Source organism: Elgaria multicarinata, chromosome 5 (assembly GCF_023053635.1).
Source record: "Elgaria multicarinata webbii isolate HBS135686 ecotype San Diego chromosome 5, rElgMul1.1.pri, whole genome shotgun sequence".
Taxonomy (NCBI): domain Eukaryota; kingdom Metazoa; phylum Chordata; class Lepidosauria; order Squamata; family Anguidae; genus Elgaria; species Elgaria multicarinata.
The window spans coordinates 99761279-99770653 of NC_086175.1; positions in this window are offsets into that span (position 1 = coordinate 99761279).

Here is a 9375-nt window from a genome sequence, read left to right on the forward strand (position 1 = left end):
CGTCTCGAGAGGATAGGGTTACCCCTATGAAATCCAGTCTCTGCTGTGGAGTCAAAATGGACTTTTCGTGGTTGACCCACAGCCCCAACGAGTCCAACAGGTTGAGGGTGGTTAATATGTCTAACTGGAGCGCCTCGCTGTTGTCCGCTACGAGGAGCCAATCGTCCAGGTATGGATAAACGTAAATGCCTTTCTGCCTTAGGTGGGCGCACACCACCGCCATGACCTTCGTGAAGACCCTCGGTGCCGTGGCCAACCCAAACGGAAGAACGGTGAATTGGTACTGGGATGTACCGATCGAAAACCGAAGGTAAGCTTGATGCGACTTCCTGATGGAGATATGGAAGTACGCATCCTTCAGATCCACCACTGCGAACCAAACTCCTTTCTGTAGAAGTTGCAGAATTGAAGTAACCGTTATCATACGGAACTTCCTCGGGGTGATGAACTTGTTCAATTGTCTTAAGTCCATGATCGGTCGAAGACCTCCATCCCGTCGACATTAACTGAGCCGAAGGAGAAGGCAGAGGCAACTGGCAGACTCTTGTTGTTGGAGGAGGTTGTGCATAATAACCTTCCTGCTGGTAGTATCCTTGATCCCCTTGAAAATATTGTTGAGGACGGTATCTTTCCCAGTCATAAGTGCTGTATCTAGGCTGGGAATCAGAATACTGCGATACTCTGTCCCAATCGCTTCTTGAGGTCCGTCTTGGAGAAGGCTGTACCAGTTCTTGCGGCCTCATAGGTTGCCGAGCGGAGGCTACCGACACGGAATCTCGAATTTCACCCTCGGACAAACTTGGAGGGCATGTCGGTACCGTGGCCGTCGGTACCGACATCGATCTCGATACCGAAGGTGACCTCGGTATCGAAGTAGTCGGCGCGGCAGGAGGGGTGGAATGGCTCCTGGCCGATTCCCGCTGTCGAGGTGACGCTATGGTGGATTTCTCCGCGTCCCTCTTTTTCTTCTTCTTCTTTTTCTTCTCCATTTCAGAAGAAGGTATCAGAGTTCTGGCTTTCTTAGAAACCTCTTTAGCCATCAAACTCGATAAAGACCGACCAGGCGTGAGGGGTATCTCAGCCCTATTTGCTCTGGCCTGCACTTCAGTGCTGCGGTCTGGCGGTTTTCCCGTAACAGTCTTTGTAACTGCCGTTTTATGGGCAACGGACTTGTGAACCGCAGCTCTTTCCATCGAAGGGGCCTCCGTGGCCTTAAGAGCCTTTTCCCAGAGTATCGAACGGAGTCGGTCTGCCCGGTTCTTTCTGGTCTGTTTGGTAAAGGACATACAATGGTGGCAGGTCTCTACCACATGCCCCTCTCCCAAACAAATAATACACAAAGAATGTCCATCCGACGGAGGAAGCTTTGCTCCACACTTGACGCACTTTCTAAATGGTGCTTTGATTGCCATAAAGGCCTCACGCGACCGAAGTCGCTGAGGAAAAATCTAACTACAAAAACTTTTTTTTTTTTTAGATAGAATAGAGGCTGAGAAAGGCAAGTTAAAGTGAGGAGCGAAGGTAAGAAGAGAATGAAGAAAAAAAAAGGTTTTTAATAGAGAAAACGCTAAGCAGGTTGGTTCTATGTCTATGCACAATGGCGGACGACGAAGAACTGAGGTAAGGGCGGGAACCCCGTTGGACATGCGCGGTAGCGTGGGGGAGGGGTTCCCGCCAAAAACGTTCCACTCAGCTATAGCAGGCGCAAAGCCCATATGTGTGATGCATAGAGACCACGAAGAAGAACTGAACAGTGGGCACCGTTGGTGGGGGCCTCATCTGGGGCGCCGTAGGCGAAACATAAGGCGGCGGCAGTTCTTCCTGAGGACAAGGTATGATTGGTTTGTCCTTTGAAGCACTGTAAGTGAGCTGCCTCAGGCGGTGGGCTGGATTCTTTTTATCTTTCTTCGCCTTTGTACATTACACTGGGTAGTGTCAAAAAAAAACTTCTGCAAAAAAAGCTCCACCATGAATCTAATGGAGTGGAAGAACCTCCCCCCATCCTAACTTTCTAAACTCACCAGACAGACAGACAAATCAGGTGGGTAGACGGGGAACCAACTGGCTATCGGTAGTGGGGGAGTCAGTTGGTGAAACAATAGGTTCACAATCACACGCTGCCAGCCCACGTTGCTGGAATTTCCAGGCACCAAATGGCGCCAGAGGACTGATGGATCCAACGGTCAACAATGGGAATCAGGCTGCCATTCACACACCAATTACACAGACAACACCCTTCCTCCCCAAATCCAGCCCAGCAGAGAAACAGAAAACAGAGAAACCTTCCGGCTTCTGAGGGGTTGATCCAGCCCCTCCTTCAGCTCCTGGGAGCTGGCTGAACAGAACAGAAACAGATTACAGAGAGCCCATTGTTACTCGCCTGTCTGAAGCTCCGGCGCTGGTTAGAAAGGTATCTGTAGCAAAACTTCCACAGAGGTTCAGCTGCGTCCACGCCGCCCCCTCAGGTCGGTCCGTCCCCAGATCACCAGGCATCAGCGAAGCCGAAGGCAAGCTGATGGCGCGCTCCCGATGAGTGTCGGTGGACGCCTGGGGGGGAGCTGCGAGGAGGCAAGCTGGATTGGGGGAAATCTCCCTAGCAGGCTGTCCAGTACTCCGTGAGGTTTCCTTGTTGAAGGAAGCGGCCCCACGTTCGGGCGCCAGGAATGTTATGGAAAAACTGGAGCCCACACAGAGAAACTGGAGTCCACACCAAAGTTCTTGTCCAAACAGATAGCTTTATTCGCTAGCGAAACAGCAGCACGGGATGAGTCCACGGGCGGCTGCCCTGGGGACTGGGAGGAGGGGCTTTTTATACACGCCCCTCATGCAGAGGAAACGCCCACACTTTTACACAAAGGAATTGCGTGCGCATCTTGGCAGCATAGCACAAACGGTTCAAACCTGTTCGGTAGGAATGTCTGCCTCGGACTTCAGGCAGGCGCAAAGAGCACGGCCTTCATTAAGGTCATAACCGGAAATGACAGCCAGTTCCCTCACATTCCCCCCTTTGATACACTCTTAGCGAAGGCACAGAGTGCTATCATTATCCCAGATTGTCATCATTGACAGGGACTGGCCTGTAATCCTGCAAGGCCATTAGATGCACTGCAGTACGTTTATCTGCAATTTGCTCTATCATGTCCTTCAAACTTTGTATAATCATTGGCATAAGACAGGGTAACAGCAAGCATAACATAATTCTTATAACAACAATACTGATCATCTCTTTTAGCCCACCAAACTAATTGAACCAGCAGTTAAAGCTGCAGGAGCCCTGCCCTCATTTGTATCTAATCAAGAGGACAGGGCTCTTGCAGCTTTAACTGTTGTGATGAAGAGGGAATTTCACCAGGTGCTGCATGCATACAAATGACACCTGCTGAAATTCCCTTTTCTATACAACTGTTAAAGATACAGGAGCCCTGTCCTCCTTTCCATATGGCCACCATAATTAACAACCAAAAAGCATTGTGCAACTATTTCATCTTTAAGGGAGGACTACAAATGGAAGATGGCATAATATCATCTGGACACACACACCATGAAATTCTGTTTTACAGCACTGTTAGAAACACTTATAACAGCTGAACTGACACGTTGATCCACAACCCATATATATAAGTATTTAGTAGCAGTAAATAAATACTATATTCACAGTTTAAGGATTGGAATAGTGAATTGGAATGTCCTATTTTGCCTAATCAATGGACTGTTGCTCTAGAATTCGTATCTGAAGCTTCTATGGATCTTAAGCTACGTCTCATTCAGCAAAAAAAAATAATGTTTCGGGTTTATTGGACTCCACAATGCCTCTTCAATAACTTGCACAATTGTTGGAGATGTAATATATCTAATGCTTCCTTCATTATTATTATTTATTTATTTATATAGCACCATCAATGTACATGGTGCTGTACATAGTAAAAGAATAAAACAGCAACTCCCTGCCACATAGGCTTACATTCTAATCACATGTTTTGGCAATGTCCCATAGTCATCCCTTTTTGGGAGGAAGTTATAATAAGGATAAACTTTGTATTGAGACAATCTATAATATGGAACAATGTGCATGTCCTAAATTACCTACTGGCTTCTTGGAAGTTAACACATGATTAGAGCAGATGGATCTTCAGGGCCCTTACGACAGCCAAAAAACGTACACTATCACATTGGAAGGATGAATGCACACCTACCATGATGCAATGGACTGAGGACCTAATAACACTGGCCTGGTTCAGACAACACGCTAAACCATGCTGCTTTAGCGTGTTGTCTGAACCAGACCACTATCAACTTTTAAACGGGTGTTAGTTAGGCAAAACTTGTGAGTGGATAAACACCTGGATATCTCGTCTGCTTTCCTTGAAACTTATGTATAACTCCCCCCCCTTTTTTTTTAATGAATGGTACACATGATGAAAAATGATGATATTCCCATATATGTAATGTGTGTGTTTTTTCTTACACAATGTATTTTCTGTTCTATTTTGTTGATATTCACAATGAAAAGGAGGGCGGAAATCCCTAGGGTCTAGAAGAACAGAGAAGTAAACTTGACCGTTGAGTGTTGACCACATGCAAAGCAGAAGTTGTCTCTTCAGAGGCCACCAGTGAGGGAGGAAGCAGCAGCCAGGCCCCTCTCCACCGTGCCTGGGTCCAGCTCCAGCTGAGAGCCCCCTCCCTCCTGCTGCCAACTGTCAACTGTAACTGCTGAACTTTCCAACTAAGATTGTAGTGCCTGAGTTTGCTTTCCTTTCGCCCGCCCCTCTTCCTCCCTCCCAATCCCCTTTCCTTTTGTGTCATGTCTTTTAGATTGTAAGCCTGTGGGCAGGGACTGTCAAGAAATACTTTTGTAAGCCGCCGTGAGAGCCTTTTTTGGCTGAATGGCGACATAAAAATCCTTAAATAAATAAATAAATAAAAAAAGAAGTTAAAAACCTGCCTGTATGAATGGTATATTACCGTCTTTATTTGTAAAGATGTTCTATTTGCTAGAGACCTTTCCTTTTTTGTTCCAGCAGGCTTTTGGAACTACTCTGGACCTGTGTTAATGATTTGGATTCCCCCCACCTTTTAATCTGTTACTGGTTTCTTTTTTAAAACAAACAAACAAACAAACAAACATGTTTTTAATTTTACTGCAGGTTTAATTCTATTTTACTTTTGTAAATGTGTATGTATATGTTTTAATTGTACATGTTTTAATCTCATAAACCACCTTGAGTCCCAGTACTGGGGAAAAGGCAGGATATTATTATTATTATTATTAATAATAATAATAATAATAATAATAATAATAAATACCCTTGTTTTGTTTTAGTTTTGTTTTCGTTTTTTGATCTCCCTGAATGCCATTAAATTTATTCCTCATCCCAACGCTCACTACAGGTGCAGCACACTTAGACAGGAAACCTTTCCCTTGTGCCAACACATCAAAGCCAGGCTTTTAATGCAAATCGGGTCTTCAAACAGTTTGCAGTCAGGAAGTAGTTATGATTGCCCTTATAATGTATTCAAATGAACAGCAGCACATTATGGCAATGTTATACAAGAAGGAATCAGAATCTGGTAAAACTGTTGAGGTGAATGCTATTTTCCCCAAACATGCAACGACTGAAGTCAACATTTATTTAAATGTTTTGCTTGTCCCGCCCCCAACATATAGTGCAAACCTATGCATGTTAACTGGAAGTAAGTACAACTATGTTTTAGGGTGCTTACGCCAAGGTAAGGATGCAAAGCGTTGCAGCCTTAGAGTAGAATCTTATACATCAGGAGTGAAGCTTATACATCAGCAGTGCACAACCTCTAGGGTGACCATATTTAGGAAACCAAAATGGAGGACAACATTGCCAGCCCCTAAGGGGGTGTGCTCACTAACATGTCCGGCCCGATCGGCACTGGAGGATACGTTCCCAGAAGTCCTGGAATGTATCCTCCAGGCCTTTCCCCCGGTAAATTGGGGCCCATCCCCATTTGCCCCAGAGAGCTCCATTTTTCTGGAGGTCTCCAGGGTTTTCCGGGTCATCTGGTCACCCTATGGGTATAGGAATGCAACCTAAAAAAAATTCACCCAGCACCTAAAAGTCATTAAGGCTGAAATACAGCAGGGGTGCAGACCCTCAGGCTTGGGAGGGGGGCAAATCCCCTGCCCCTGCCCCCACTTCATTTCCTCAACCACCAATCATTTGGTCAACTCATTTCCTAATTTTTGTGTAGCTTTTCCCCCAACCGAAAAGGTTAAAATGTCTCTCCTAAGGTTTAGTTACTGGCAGTAAGTCCTTTAAGCTAAAATATGCTGGTATGGTTGGTACTTTGGACTTACCCCTTTTTGCCTTTGGCCCTGCCCACCACTGGAAGGTGGCCCCCAAGATCTCCTGCCAAATGGAATTCGGCCCTAAGGATGAAAGAGGTTCAAGACCCCTGCTGTACGTAATGGGGCTTACTCCCAGGTGAGTGGGTTTAGGGTCTCAGCCTAAACTTGGCATCAAGAGAGCCTCCCTGCAGAGAATGAGGGTGCTGCCACTGGAAAAGACCTTTTCACAGTTACCACCCACCGAACTGGTGATGGTAGGGGCACCCAGAGAAGGGCTAACCAATACACACCCATGCTATGTTGAACATCTGGTCATTAAAGGGGTACCCTCACATTATCCCCACTCTAGAGTGCAACTTTCATTGACCCTCACAGTCCCCTCTGGCTAGCCACCATGCTGCTGATAACAAAAAGCTTCAATCTACCCAGCACCCCAAAAAGGTAAGAAGCAATATATATTGTAAGCCCAGTAAGGAAGAATATACCTGTACGGCACTTAGAAAATTTTAAGCAGTTTATAGGTGTTAAATGAGGGAGATGATGATAAAAGGTTAAAGATCATAATGGGTGCTGGTGCAGACACAGCCAAAATTGCAGTTCAGAAGGAAAATAAGTATACACAATCATTTGAAGGCAAGGTTATAGCCACCAGTCTTTTTTGAATAACTGACACATAGCAAATACTATATTTGACTGTTATACCAATTGCTTGCAAGTTAGAGAGTATAATATGCACCCGTTATGTCTTGTTTCTGTCAATTTCCTTCACCTCATAATATGGTTTGCAGTTTTCTGTGTAAACTTTGGAAGACGTCAGGCTCAAAGCGGCAGACAACCAAAAGGCTTTAAAAAGAACTGATGACTACAGTTAAGTGTCTCAGGCTTTCCTTCTCATTTTCTGTCCATTCAAGCAGGTTTGTAATATTGACAGAACCTTACAGAACCTCTTTAAAGGCCGAATCTGCTGTGTTAATCATAGCAGAAAAGAAACAGCAATGTTTTTTTCTAAACATTCTACCTTCTTAGATAGGAAACAAAAGTTGTACGAAAAATTATCAACATTTTGGTCACACTCTAATAATGACAATAAATGTCTCTCTCTCTAAAGATTGCGGTTTCTTCTTTTATTATCATTGATAGGACATTACTGTAAATTCATATTATGTTATTAGCAGCCTGTGAAAACAGTGGTAATAGAGTTCACAGTCAGATCAAGCCCCATTCAATTAGATGGGGAACTGGAGTCATAGTTAAAAACATGAGATGAAAGTCCATAGTTCAAAATTTCAGTTCAGCCAGGAACCCAACAAGCTTAAAATCACAGCATAGATCCCTCTCCCATTTATTATATAAGAATAATATTAGTCTACTTTTCACCTCAGCAACCTTTACAATGCATAGGTGATGTGGTAGCCATTGAAAACATACATCTGAGCAGCTGGATTCCACATCACAGTAGCAAAACATGCAACACCATATCATACGGCACATCTGGGCCACCATCACGATGGTGGTGCTGGTGAAGGTAATAACCATGCGATCCAGGTGACCTACATGTATTAGCACTTGCACACCTCTCTTACTAAGCTATCCTTTGAATTATGCAGACATCTCTGATGTGTAGGAACTTCCTCCCACTAGGGAGAAGTCACCGCTAAGTGGCAGAGGCCATGCTTTGCACACAGAAGGTCCCAGGTTCGATCCCCAGCAACTCCAGCTAAGGCAGGAAAAATTCTTGCGTGAAACATTCGAGAGCCACTGCCAGCCAGTGTTAACAAAACTGGGCTAGATAGTATAAGGCAGCTTCCTATTTTCCCATGTCCACAGAGGCTCTCTCTACCATCTGAATGACTTGAATTGATGTACGACATTGTTGTGGCATGGAGAATCCTGCCATAGGACACTAGGTTGTAGCACAGCCTTGCCCAACCTGATGCCCTTAGTTGTTTTGGATTACAATTCCCAACATTCCTGACCATTGGCCATGCTGCCTGGGGCTTATGGAAGCTGGAGTCTGAAACATCTGGAGGGCACCGAGTTGGGGGAAGCTGTTGTAGCAGCTTCTCTGCTTTATTTCCAAGAAATTTCTAAGACTTTATTTCTAAGAAATTTATAAGCAGTAAACTTGGTTAGTGGAAACAACTTGCATACACCAAACATACTCTATATCTTAAGATTTAACAACAACAACTGAAAAACAATTCAGAAAAGTTTTTTAGTACAACCTTCTCCAATCTGGTGTCTTTCTGATGTTTTGTGCTACAACGCCCATATTTCTGACGATCGACCATGCTACCTGGGGCTTATGGATGTCCAAAACATCTGGAGGGGACCAGGATGAGAAAGGATGTTTTAGCACATTGTGCTTTCCCAACCTAATCCCCAATATACAAAAAAACAGGAGACAACCAAATAAAAGAGACCAACATCATCCAAAGTTGCTCTGTGCATCTCTTTGCTTCTCTCCTAGTCCACTCCCCAACCTGCCAAGGGAGGTATTTTCCAGGCCACCTCACCCACTGGGAAATCATCTCGCACAGCTACACCAGGCTCCCCTTCATTCCAATGGGACAGGCGCAGGAGAACTTCCCCGCGGATTGTGCCCAGACAAGGGAAGGCAAACACTTTTCAGCAATAAATACACATGTGCATTTAAGGCTGCAAATCCAATCCAAATGTCGCTAACTAAGAAAAAGTAAGTCCCAGTGGTCCCTTCATTGAGACCACTGGGACTTGCTTCTTCTCAGTTAGTGACCGTGGAGTCACAGCCTGAAATGCATTTGAGTATGGCTCGCTGAGAAGCGGTTGCCTTCCGTTGTCTGGGCACGTAGTTAGAGGTTTGGGCTGGAAGTAAGTTTCTGTGCTGAGAAAAGATCTAAAGGTTCGTTTCTTGTTCCCTTCTGTCACATAAGTCGGTGAAAATAAATAGAAAATCGCGTGCGTGTGTGTGTGTGCGTGAGCAAAGGCTTACCGAACCTGGGCTGCTTCTTTGCAACTTTGTTAGTTTTGGACTCCTCTTTGGAACTTCCTATGAACCTCAGCCTGTAGCGGTGGACGTG